The 13,678-nt window shown below is 42.4% G+C and overlaps 1 protein-coding gene and 1 pseudogene across 1 annotated transcript in view; both read left to right on the forward strand.

Annotated features, from left to right (window-relative positions):
* Positions 1–13,678, forward strand: part of BCL2 (BCL2 apoptosis regulator) — a 199,468-nt gene that overhangs the window by 119,054 nt on the left and 66,736 nt on the right. The window lies entirely within an intron of this gene.
* On the forward strand, positions 9,203–9,281 carry LOC123570129 (small nucleolar RNA U13; annotated as a pseudogene).

The raw sequence follows: 13,678 nt of genomic DNA on the forward strand, positions 1-13,678 counted from the left end.
TAGCCTCTAGTAAATCTTGACGGAGGAATTCTCTTTAAGCCCAGGGTCTTGCTTTCAGACTTCAGAAAAGAGGAGTTGTTTTTAAATAAAACCTTGTCTGGCCCTCCTGCAGTGGACGTGGAAGGTAGACTGTTTTCTTTCTTTTAATTCGCACTCAGACGTTTTTGTAAGGGGGTTGGTCCTGGCAAAGTGGGCCTCATATACAAACCACCCACTTTCCTGAAGCGTGATTGATTAGCAAAGCTGTTCTGCTCAAGGGCAGCCTGCTTTCCCCAGCCTGGATGCTGACAGGTCCGACATGCACAGATTTTCAAACAGGTCGCCAGTCCCCAGGCTGCAGGCTGCGGGCCAGGATGCTTGTTCTTGAGGGAGAAGAGAGGAGAAGGAATCCACTTCGGGGGCAAGAATTTAGCTATATTATAGAATTCCCAAGACATAGCAGGGCAGGCCAACATAGTCCTTGTTGAGAGAGCCCCTGATGGTGTTGGGTGCCAAGAACACCATGGCCGCACAAGACACACAGAGTGAAGGTCAATAGAAAGATGTTTAAGCAAAGCCTGTGCATGTGGTACTGATCCCCATCTGTCTAAGAACCTCGAAACATCAAAGAGAGGCACACATTTAAAGAAAGATAGAAATTTGATGCCTAATCAAAGTAGCCTATGATGGAAGTTTGGAAATACAGCCAAGCAATGACACTGTCAACAGAACGAGGTGCAGATCATGTCTTTGCATGTTTGTCTCTGTGGCATCTAACAGCGTGTCTTTTACAAGTAGAATCTGCATAAATATATAGTCGCAAAATGCTAGAGCTGAAAATTATCTTACAAACCATCTTGTCCAGGCCTCACCATTTTAGGAATGAGTTAACAGAGGTACAGACAGGTCAGGTAAGTGGCCTCAGTTGTTCCAAGTCAGACCAGGTCTTCTAAATCTTAGTAAAGTAGTTGTCTTAAAATTGTGCTGCCAGTATTCTAACAAGTGATATGTGAATGTAGGAATAATTTTTTTTTTTTTGAGACCAAGTCTTGCTCTGTCGCCCAGGCTGGAGTGCAGTGGCCCAATCTCGTCTCACTGCAACCTCTGCCTCCCGAGTTCAAGTGATTCTCCTGCCGCAACCACCCAAGTAGCTGGGATTACAGGCGTGTGCCACCATGCCTAGCTAATTTTTGTATTTTTAGTAGAGACAGGGTTTCATCATGTTCGCCAGGCTGGTCGCGAACTCCTGACCTCAAGTGATCCGCCTGCTTCGGCCTCCCCAAGTGCTGGGATTACAGGCATGAGCCACTGTGCCTAGCCAAAGGAATACATTTATTTCCCTTTTGTCATTGTATAATTTATTACTATTATTATTATTATACTTTAATTTATGGGGTACACGTGCAGAACGTGCAGTTTTGTTACGTAGGTATACACGTGCCATGGTGGTTTGCTGCACCCATCAACCCATCACATACATTAGGTATTTCTCCTAATATTATCCCTCCCCAGCCCCCCACCCCCCAACAGGTCACAGTGTGTGATGTTCCCCTCCCTATGTTCATGTTGTTCTCATTGTTCAACTCCTACTTATGAGTGAGAACATGTGGTGTGTGGTTTTCTGTTCCTGTGTTAGTTTGCTGAGAATGATGGTTTCCATTTTCATCCATGTCCCTGCAAAGGACATGAACTCATCCTTTTTTATGGCTGCATAGTATTCCATGGTGCATATGTGCCACGTTTTCTTTATCCCGTCTATTACTGATGGACATTTTGGTTGGTTCCAAGTCATTGCTATTGTGAATAGTGCTGCAATAAATATACATGTGCATAAATCCTTCTACTATAAAGACACATTTATTTCTTTTTAAAAGATATTTATTTAAGAGTCAGTGGTTCCGTAAAATCATGCAAAGTCATCTCCTTAATTTACTTATATATTAACCAAAGGAGATTCTCCCCAGGTACCTTCTATTGGGGGCGGTGGGAAAAGGGAGGGTTATAAGGATGAATTGACTAGCTTCTTTTGAAAGACTTTCAGGAATTTGGGTCTTAAGACATTCTGGCCGACTTACAGAAAGTCTTAAATGTCAGAATTGGGTGAAAAAAATGTGACTTTTCTCACAGTGGTTTGTTATATGCTCAAGGTGCAGATAGCTTGGTGGGGACAATTCAGCCTGCAGTTGAGAGTGGTCTCTATGTAAACTGGATATCAGCGTAGCGGCAGGAGCAGAAATCATCAAGACAGTGGACCCCCCAGCCTGTCACTTGACCTCTGTTCTGTAATGCTGCCTGCACATTGCCCGTTTGGTGCAGGGTATGCCTGGCTTGTTTCAAACATCCCGTGCCTGCTGGAGCTGAGGGTGCAGCGGATTCATTAGCTCCATCGGAATGCCACCCCTTCATTCAAAACTCAGTTTGGCCCAGGCACGGTGGCTCATGCCTGTGTCCCAGCACTTTGGAAGGCTGAGGTGGGAGGATCACTTGAGCCCGGGAGTTCAAGACCAGCTTAGGCAACCTAGCGAGACCCCATTTCTAGAAAAATATTAAAAAATTAACCGGGCATGCTGACACACGCCTGTGGTCCCAACTATTTGGGAAACTGAGGTGGGAGAATCACTTTTCCCAGGAGTTGACGAGTTTTCTCCCACCCGTGTTGAGCTGTGCTTGCACCACTGCACTCCAGCCTGAGTGACAGAGCAAGACCCTGGCTCTAAAAGGAAACAAAACAAAAACTAAAGCTTGATTTGTTTTCTCATCCCATGGCCCACTGCCAACTCTATCAGTTTTGGCTCTTGACTGTCTTAGACCTGGAAGTGTAGGGAGAAACTTTTGCCAGACCCTTCAGTGATGGCTTTGACAATCTGTTGTCATGAATAAATTTTGACACCTGACAAAGGAGTGTCTAGAATCTTCCTTTCCTTTACAAAGTGTAAGGGGTCAGATGTAGTGCCCCTTTTGGGATAGAAATCAATTATTGTTCTGCCAGCCACTGGGAACATTTTTGAAGCCCATTTATGACTATCTGCAGTGGTACCTCATATTTGGTTTCCTGTGTCATAAAGAAAAACCTGCAAATACCTAAAAGTAAGGATTCCAATGAAATGTGGGTTCTGCTTCACTCTGTTTGGTGTGGGAGGCTGTGTTAAGTCTAACTCTAAGAATACCGGTAGTGGTATCTATCTTCATTCTAAGAATTGAGGGAGGCAAGGTTTGTGCAGAATTAAATCACCCTGTCATATCTGTGAGGCTTCCTGCAGAACGAAGGCAAATAAACCCAAACAAACAAAACAGGAACACGTCGGAAAGTCAGAGGTGTACGTCTGGAGCTAAGGTTACGAGCTGAGCCTTGAAAAGTTCATGAGAGACCAGCTTGCTTGAAAAGATCCTTCGTGTGTGTGCGCGTGTGTGTGCGCGTGTGTGTGCGTTGTTTTGTTTGTTATGGTTTTGGTCCGTACTACCATATTTACCCCATGTGTGGTGGTTGGAAATGTCAGGGTTTCTTGATTGAAAAAGGAGATAAGAGATTCTGCTATTCACAGCACAGAAGTGGGATGAGCCCCACTATGGTGTACACGTGTGCGTCTGTGTGTTTATGTCTGTGTCATCTCCGTGTGTTTCTGTGCCAGTGTCTGTGTGTCTGTGCATATGTCGTGTCTGTATCTGTGTGTAAGTCTGTGTACAAGTGTCTGCGTGTATGTGTGTGTCTCTGTGTATGTGTCTGTGCATGTGTTGTATGTGTGTCTATGTTGTGTCTGTATGTATGTGTGTGTGTGTTGTGCATGTGTTGTATGTGTGTCTATGTTGTGTCTGTATGTATCTGTGTGTGTGTTGTGCATGTGTTGTATGTGTGTCTATGTTGTGTCTGTATGTATCTGTGTGTGTGTCTGTGCATGTGTTGTATGTGTGTCTATGTTGTGTCTGTATGTATCTGTGTGTGTGTTGTGCATGTGTTGTATGTGTGTCTATGTTGTGTCTGTATGTATCTGTGTGTGTGTTGTGCATGTGTCTCTTGTTGTCTGTGTGCATTTGTCTGTGTGTGTCTGTGTGTGTGCCTATGTTGTGTAGTGTTTGTATGTTTATAGCTGTGTGTGTGTGTTGTGTGTGTGTCTGTGCATGTGTCTGTGTGTGTTGTGTGTCTCTGTGTCTCTATGCCTGTGTGTCTTTGTGTGTGCATGTTGTGTACTGTATGTCTGTGTATGTCTCTGTGTGTGTCTGTGCATGTGTCTGTGTGTGTTGTGTGTGTGCATTTGTGTGTCTCTGTGTGCATGTGTTGTGTAGTGCGTGTGTTGTGTGTGTGTGTGTGTGTGGTATGTGTGGTGTGTGTGTCTGTGTCTCTGTGTCTGTGTGCCTGTGCATGGGTCTCTGTGTATGTTGTGTGTGCATTTATGTGTCTCTCTGTGTGCATGTGTTGTGTAGTGTGTGTGTTTTGTGTGTGTCTGTGTCTGTCAGTGTGTGTCTCTGTGTGTGTCTCTGTTTCTGTGTGTCAGTGTGTGTCTGTGTGTGTGTCCCTGTGTCAGTGTGTGCCTGTGTGTGTGTCTCTGTGTCTGTGTGTTTGTGTGTGTCTCTGTGTCAGTGTGTGCCTGTGTGTGTGTCTGTGTGTGTGTTTGTGTGTGTCTCTGTGTCAGTGTGTATCTGTATGTGTGCCTCTGTGTGTGTCTGTCTGCGTATGTCTGTGTGTCTGTGTGTGTCTGTGTATGCCTGTGTGTGTGTGTCAGTGTGTGCCTGTGTATGTGTCTTTGTGTCTGTGTGTCAATGTGTGTCTGTGTGTGTCTCTGTGTCTGTGTGTGTGTGTGTGTCTCTTTCTGTGTGTGTCTGTGTCAGTATGTGTTTGTGTGTGTGTCTCTGTGTCTGTGTGTGTCTGTGTGTGTGTCTCTGTGTGTGTGTCTGTGTATGTGTCTGCATATGTCTTTTGTGTGTGTGTGTGTGTGTGTCTCTGTGTCTGTGTCAATGTGTGTCTGTGTGTGTCTCTGTGTCAGTGTGTGTCTGTGTGTGTCTGTGTGTGTCTCTGTGTCTGTGTGTGTCTGTGTGTGTGTCTCTTTCTGTGTGTCTGTGTCAGTATGTGTTTGTGTGTGTGTCTCTGTGTCAGCGTGTGTTTGTATGTGTGTCTCTGTGTGTGTGTCTGTGTATGTGTCTGCATATGTCTTTTGTGTGTGTGTGTGTGTCTCTGTGTCTGTGTCTGTGTGTGTCTGTGTGTGTGTCAGTGTGTGTCTGTGTGTGTCTCTGTGTCAGTGTGTGTCTGTGTGTGTCTGTGTGTGTCTCTTTCTGTGTGTGTGTGTGTGTCAGTATGTGTTTGTGTGTGTGTCTCTGTGTCAGCGTGTGTTTGTATGTGTGTCTCTGTGTGTGTCTGTGTATGTGTCTGCATATGTCGTGTGTGTGTGTGTCTGTGTGTCTGTGTGTCTGTGTGTGTGTGTGTGTGTATGTCCGTGTGTGTGTATCTCTGTATCTGTACAGGGGCATAGCAAAGTCATGCAAAACCATCTTCTTTCACCTCACGGTTCTCTCCTTCCTCAACCGGAAGCCACTCTGCTTTGTTGTGAAAACAAATAAACTACTTTATTACAAAAGAAAGACCAAATAACCTGAAAAGCTCAAATAAAATCCACCTCATGATACAATATTAAAAAACAAATTTTCAATGGAGAAAATCCCACACTAGACTGAGGAAGATGGGCCAGTTTAACTGGAGTCTCTGCTTGTTTTATATTTCTTTTCTATTCCCATTTGCTCTCTCACAGGGAGCGGGTTCACCCCTCAATGTCTGACTAACATGCTTTTCATTTGAATTCAAAATATTTGGTGATGATTGGCAAAGAATGAGGATGGGAAATTGAATATTACATCATCTTATGAAGGCTTCCTCCTCCCTCACTTCCTTCTTTCTTCCTTTCTTCCTCCCTTCTCTACCTTCCTCCCTCCCTCCTTTCCTTTCTCCCTTCCCTTTTCTGTTCCTGTTGTGACCGTCCCCCTGATTGAGCAGATGTGGACGTGGGGGAGCCAACTGTAGGAGTGACTGGTGCCTCGCAGACACCGTCCCTGAGGTAGCTGTCACCAGAGGATTGTCACTGAAAATGCGAGAAGAGTCTGGCATTTGATTGCATTCTGCACAATTCAAGCAGGACACATTGCTGCAGAAGATGACACCAGAAATAGCCACCACGTAGTGGGTTCTTACCACATGACAGACACGGTGCTGCTATAAGCTTGTGACTTGCACTGTCTGAGCCCTGAACACCTCTAGAAGGTACGAGCATTTGCTCCATTTTCAGGCCAGGAGACAGCAGCTCAAAGAAAGTGAACGATCTGTCAATGGTCACACAGCTAGGAAGTGGCAGGGGGCACTTAGCCGGGTTGGACTCTGAAGGCCACGCATGTCAGCATCCTTACACAAACCCAAGCCCTTACGTGTGCATTCAAATGGATTTCCACCCGTGTGTGTTTGGGAGCCACATGTCAACAAGCCGTAACTTTCTTACCTATTTCAGGAAAACATTATTTTCTCTCACCTGTGTTTATCACCATCCTATTTCTGTTTCAAGAAATCAAAACATGTGAAGAAGACAGATTTGAAGAAGACCTTTTTTGTCCACTTCTGGTGGTGAGACGCCGTTAGGAAGATGGAGTTCAGATGCTAAAATATTGGAATTTCTGATGCATATTCATGGTTAGAGGGAAAGTCAGTGGCACTGTGGAGTTAAGAAATCTAAGAAATATAGGAAATCCAGCTGAGAAAAACGTAACTATGATGCCTCCAGGTGCAGAAAACTTCAGGTCCTTCTCTGCGTCCAGCCTTCCTGGAAAGCTTTCATTAAAAAAAGTTTTAAAATTTTTTATTTAGTTTTTTTTTTTGAGATGGAGTCTCGCTCTGCCACCCAGGCTGGAGTGCAGTGGCCGGATCTCAGCTCACTGTGAGCTCCGCCTCCCGGTTTTACGCCATTCTCCTGCCTCAGCCTCCCGAGTAGCCGCGACTACAGGCGCCCGCCACCTCGCCCGGCTAGTTTTTTGTATTTTTTTTTTTTTTAGTAGAGACGGGGTTTCACCGTGTTCGCCAGGATGGTCTGGATCTCCTGACCTCATGATCCGCCCGTCTCGGCCTCCCAAAGTGCTGGGATTACAGGCTTGAGCCACCACGCCCGGCCCTTATTTATTTTTAATTGACAAACAAAAATTGTATATAAAGGCTTTTGTATTTTATCCCATATGATAAAGGGCCACACAGTTCTTTCTGCTGCCTGAGTTAAGTGAGCATATTAACAGCACGCAGCGTTCAGCTCGCATTAATTTTCAATAGACTCATTTGCCTTTGATCCTATTATTTCAAAGCCAGAAAAAAAAGACCATATATAGAGAGAAACGATTACATTATAGCTCCTCCTTCAATATGAGTAGCTCAATCTCTAATGGTTTCTTTCCATCGAGAAGAAGGTTTTAGTAACCAAGTGACTAAGTTACCTAGCTAAACTCCCCCCTCCTCCTTTATCAATACTTAATTAGTATTGATGCTTTTCTTGGCTAAATCTCATTTTGGAGCCTGCACAAATGAACTTTTTCCATAAATGAACCTTTAAAAGTGTGTATTTGAAATATCTTTAAGCCTAAGAAAATAGTTCTTAAACAAGTTATACATTGATTTCCTCTTACTCTGAAATATTTCTCAAGTGATTTTTCTTGAAAGATTCTTTGTGGTTCATTGAACACAAAAAAAACAAACTATGTACCAGGTCTGGTAGAGGTTACAGGGATATAGGTAACTTGGCGTTTGTTCCCAAGGAGCTTAGGTCTCCAAGAGGAAATAAGACACTTCAACAAACAGCCACAAGGTAAAATAGAGAATTGTCCAGTGCTGTAATTTAACTGCTGATTCCTCTGTACCTAAAAGCTGGTTAAATTATAGTTTTATTGAATGCTAACAAACTCTTATTCCCCTCCTGCACGGAATTTTAAAAACCTTTTATTTTCTCTGGGCTATAATTATGGTGACCACATTTTCCATAGCAAAAATTAAGACACATCGTCTGACAAAGGATTCTTGTGCCACTTCTAGGTGCGAGACCACCCATAGTTAGATTTTTTTAAAAGCAGGCTTTTTAAGGCAGGCCCTATAAAAATAGAGGTTTGTTAAATAGGTGCGTTTTTAGACTTTTCATTAAAAGCCTACAATACAAACAGTATTTTATTTTGTATCTGAATCAACATGTTATATCCTAAAGCACTATTTTACAGCCTAAGGGTATGTGTTAGTCTATTCATAATACTGCTGCATAGAGTAATAATACCTGCCATTATCTAGGTGTAATAGAAAAGTCCCAAGTGGTCCTCTCCAGGTCTTTAATTTTCCTTTTGAAGATAAAGTTCCTTCTTTCACTTTCATGGTTCAAGGTTTTTGAACCCGGCAAGTGATTGCTATTGAAGCATGCCAGATGTGAACAATTGTGACCATGGTACTTTAAAAGAAGGTGAAGGAGTGACTTTTTCTTCCGTACTGTCTCCCCCTGCTACCATCTGTGGTTTCTACACATGGGACTTTTTCAAAACAGCAAGGCATGGGAAGGGATACCAGCCAGGGCCACCATAGTCCAGGCATGGGACTTCTGAAGTGAGGAGATAGAGATGAAACAGGCCAGTATTGATGACTGACAGATGATGAAACCAAGGCCTGCTGGAGAAAGATTCAGTGACTTACCTAAAGCCACACAGCTTGTTGGTGGCAGAGTTAGCTCCCAATCCCCAGGTTTCTGAGTAAGGGAGGTTTCTATCCCCACTGTGATGTTTTCTTGATGTTCTGGGGTCACTCTGGTCGATTTCCATCCACTCTGATGTTGGATACATCCCCTCCATGTGACTACATAATTCTCGAATCATAATTCTAAAATGATGTATCACTGCACTATCATGGGAAAATAAGCTGGAAGACCTGGAGAGGCGATACCTGTCACTAATGGCTCTTCTGTAGAGGTGACCTTGCAGGTTACCAGGACCTCCAGGCCAACTCTCAGATGGCCTGAAGCTGAGTCCAAGGCAAGCCTTATACACCATGGTTCCTGCTCTCCTGGGTATCACTGACCTACTGCTGATCCAGGAGCCCTTGGGATCAGACTTTTGCCATTAATGCTTTGTTATGGTTAAAATATCACAGTATTTAGTGGGATCACTGCTCTCTTTATCAGATAGTTTTTATACTTAATTATTTTGTAACATGGCTGCACTTATAAGTTATCTGCTGATTTTTTTGTAGTTCATAAGCATAATGATTGGGTATTCACAGTCATATGTGAGATGTGCCAACCTCAACCTCTGTGCTATAGTATAGAGTATGCCATAGTAATTACTATAGTATCACAGCCTGGCCAACATGGCGAAATCCCGTCTCTACTAAAAATACAAAAATTAGCTGGGCATGGTAGCGCACACCTATAATCCCAGCTACTGGGGAGGCTGAGGCAGGAGAATTGCTTGAATCCTGTGGGACAGAGGTTGCAGTGAGCCGAGATCGTGCCACTGCACTCCAGCCTGGATGACAGAGTGAGACTCCATTGCAAAAAAAAAAAAAAGAAAAGAAAAGAAAATTTAAAAATGTATCTCTTCCATTAAAAACATATCCAGTAATTCCGCTAAGATATTTGACTGACCTTCACATTCAGCCTCGTTCCACTGTGACTTCCCATTCATTCATTTCATTCAATGGCTGTTTATTGAGCACCTACCATCGGGCAGACCCTTTTCTGCTTCAGCATCAAACAAATAGACAAAAATTCCAGCCTGTTTGTGGTTTATATGGGATTGGATGGTGCTAATAACTGTATCAAAGAAGAAAAACTGTTAGCTTGCCCAAAATTTGGATTACCGTGGGAGCAGAGAGCTAAAGGAAAAGGGATCTCATATGTATTGAGTATCAGTGACTATGTCATGTGCTGTGTTGCGTGGTTTATCTCATTGAATCATCGCAGCAACCCTGTGAAAGATGAATATGATTATTTTTACTTTTTACAGATGAAGAACCAAGATTTAGGAATATAATATATCTTGCTTAAGGTCATACTAGTGAGGAAATAAATCTATGTCAGTCTTTTCAATACCATGCTAGATGTGATGATATCATTTTAGAACCATGTATTTGATATATGGACCACCATACTGAAACCTCAGGGCATTTTGCCCACTAATGATATATATCAAGGAATGGCATTTCACAGATGAATGGATAAGGAAAATGTGGTGCGTATGTGTGTGTGTGTATATATGTATATGTGTATATGTATACACATATACACATATACATATATACACATACACATACATATATACACACACATATACATATATACACATATATACATACATATACATATATACACATATATACATACATATACATATATACACACATACACATATACAAATATACACATATATACATACATATACATATATACACACATATATACATATATGCACACACACACATATGCACCACATTTTCCTTATCCATTCATCTGTGAAATGCCACTCCTTGATATATATCATTAGTGGGCGAAAATGTGCCCTGAGGTTTCAGTACGGTGGTCCATATATCAAATATATGGTTCTAAAGTGATATCATATCTAGCATGGTATTGAAAAGACTGACATATATGTGTATATATACATATATACACACACATATATATATTACATACACATACATACACACACATATGTATTACTCCACCTTAAGAATATTTTCATATGCAACTACATGGATGAGTCTTGAGGACATCATGCTCAGTGAAATAAACCAGTCACAGAAGGACAAATACTGCATGATTCCACTTATATGAGTATCTACAGTAGCCAAATTCACAGAAGCTGAGAACACAGTGGTGGTTGCCAGGGACTAGGAGAAGAGAGAAATGGGGAGCTGCTCTTCAACAGGAATAAAGAATAAAGAATAAGCAAATCTCATGTTAAGTGTTCTTAACACACACACACACACATGCACACACAAATGTCACTTTAATGGACTTGTTTAAAACATCACTTGAAATGTAGTTGTTAAGTTCATATTCTCCTTATCATTTATGTAGATTTATCTACATTTCTGAATAGCAGTAATCACTATAGTACACTCTAGTTTTATAACAAGCATCTTCCGTGGAATACCTTACCCCAGATTAGCAATTTGATGACTACAGTAACATGTGCTTCTCAGATAACACATGACCTTTCATTTGGCTGAGAACTTAGTGGTTGACTTTGCTAAAAATAGGTCTTTAATGGTTGAGTGTGACATTTCATCACGGGGTGTTATTTGGGAGTTTTTCTCTTCATACATGAAACAAGTATGGCTGTAGAATTGATTACCCTTGTTTCCTTGATGAAACGCATTCAGAATTTCAAAGATATTGAACATTTTTGTGACCAAAATTAGTTACACAGAATTATGGAATCTGTCAGTGCTTGGGGACAAAACCCTTTCGTGTATTGAAAATGCGGAAGTAGACAGGGAAGCATTTCAGGAGAGGAGTGAGAAGCTGGATTAGGTCTGGATGCTGGGGCAGGGGTGAAGGAGGAGATCTTGCTGATGTAGGTCTTGACCAGGTTGGTGCTGATGCAATGGCAGGTGCTGCGGCCGTGGTATCCCCTGGTGATGTCATTCTGAGGAACCAGCTGCCATCAGTGCTTTCCAGAACCTGGCTCTTTGGGTGAGGGGCACCAAGGGATAGACGTGCACCTTAGGACACCTGCCATCTTGTTGGCCATCTCTCTAGTTTGGGGTCTTTGTGGAAGACTTGTATGGGCCATGCTTTTTAGCTTGTCTTATCACCCCAAATACTTCCTGTCATCCTAGAATAATATCCAGGCTCTCGATCTGATTTCCAAAATCTTACATTGCCTTCACACTGATTCTCAAGCCTCAGCTCTCACCAATTGCACACTGCCCCATTGCTCATGGGCCACTCGAACTGACTTCCTGATCCTCCAAACACATCAGATTGCTCCCTCCTTGGGATCTTCCACTACTTGTGACTTCTGCCTACATTGTACTACCCCTAACTTTCCCAGGGCTGGCTCCTTCTTGCCTTTCAAATCTCAGCTTAAATGTCACTTCCTTCGAGAGGCTCCCCCGAAACACCCAATCATTCCCTCTCCTATCACCCTACTTTAATTCTCTGAATATTTCTATACAGTCAATGCTGTGCTTGTTTGTTCTTTCAGATCCATGAAAGCAGGGACCATGCCTGTCATAGTCCCGACAATGCTCCCAGGACCTAGGTGAGCACCCTGCATGTAGTAGTTCAATGAGTAGTTTGTCAGATGAAGGAAGGAGGCACTCCGGCTGTAGGTGATTTAAATGTAACAAACGTATTTGTAGGTTATTTTTAATAATGCAAAAGAAATGAAGACTAGGCCAATTTTCTTTTTTAATTTCATATTTCAGCCTCAACACTTAGCTATTTCTGATTAGTCAGAGATTAATTAATCACATACAACAGTATGTCCTGAGGGGATTCACATGCACTGCTTTTTCCAATGATTTGCAAATGCACCAGCCTAAAACCTAGTCTCTGGCACAGATTTCAGAATCTCCACTTAACACATCAGAAACCTTTAAGGCTTATCCTGAACTCCAACGCTGGCTTAACTTCTGCAGTAAGCAGCTGCTTATGCATGGATGCCCACAATGAGTGATTTCACCAGAAATCCACCTCAGCTACTTAAATAAAGTATGATGTATTTCATACACACAAAGTGTTTCTTCATATGAGTAGGTTAGTGACACTATTGAATACAAATGACCTGTTTTTGAATATACTGGAACCTCACAAACTTTTTTCTGCCTCAAAAGTGGAATTCAGTTGAAGATGGGTCTGTCCTTAGAAGACCAAGTTATTATAGTTACTAAAATAAAAATAAATAAAATAAAGACTTTTTCAAAAAACAGCAGATGCTGGCGAGGCTGTGGAGAAATAGGAACGCTTTTACACTGTTGGTGGGAATGTAAATTAGTTGAACCACTGTGGAAGACAGTATAGCGATTCCTCAAGGATCTAGAACCAGAAATACCATTTGAGCCATCAATCCCATTACTGGGTATATACCCAAAGGCATATAAGTCATTCTATTATAAAGATACATGTACATGTATGTTTATTGCGGCACTATTCACAATCGCAAAGACATGGAGCCAACCCAAATGCCCATCAATGATAGACTGGATAAAGAAAATGTGGTACATGTACCTCATGGAATACTATGCAGCCATAAAAAGGAATAAGATCATGTCCTTTGCAGGGACATAGATGAAGCTGGAAGCCATCATCCTCAGCAAACTAACACAGGAACAGAAAACCAAACACTGCTTGTTCTCACTTATAAATGGGAGCTGAGCAATGAGAACACATGGACACAGGGAGGGGAACAACGCACTGGGGCCCGTTGAGGATGGACGAGGGGAGGGAGAGCATCAGGACAAATAGCTAATGCATGCGGGGCTTAATACCTAGGTGATGGGTTGATAGGTGCAGTAAACCACCATGGCACATGTTTACCTATGTCACAAACCTGTACATACTGCACACATATCCCAGAACTTAAAGTAAAATTTTAAAAAATAAATAAATAAAGTAAAATAAGACTTTTACTTACTGGGGCAGGCCCATGGTTTCTACAGTTGAGAACAATCTCCAGGGGCTTGACCCTCAGGAAGGGAGAAAGGAGA

The sequence above is a fragment of the Macaca fascicularis genome, chromosome 18, assembly GCF_037993035.2.
Source record: "Macaca fascicularis isolate 582-1 chromosome 18, T2T-MFA8v1.1".
Lineage (NCBI taxonomy): Eukaryota > Metazoa > Chordata > Mammalia > Primates > Cercopithecidae > Macaca > Macaca fascicularis.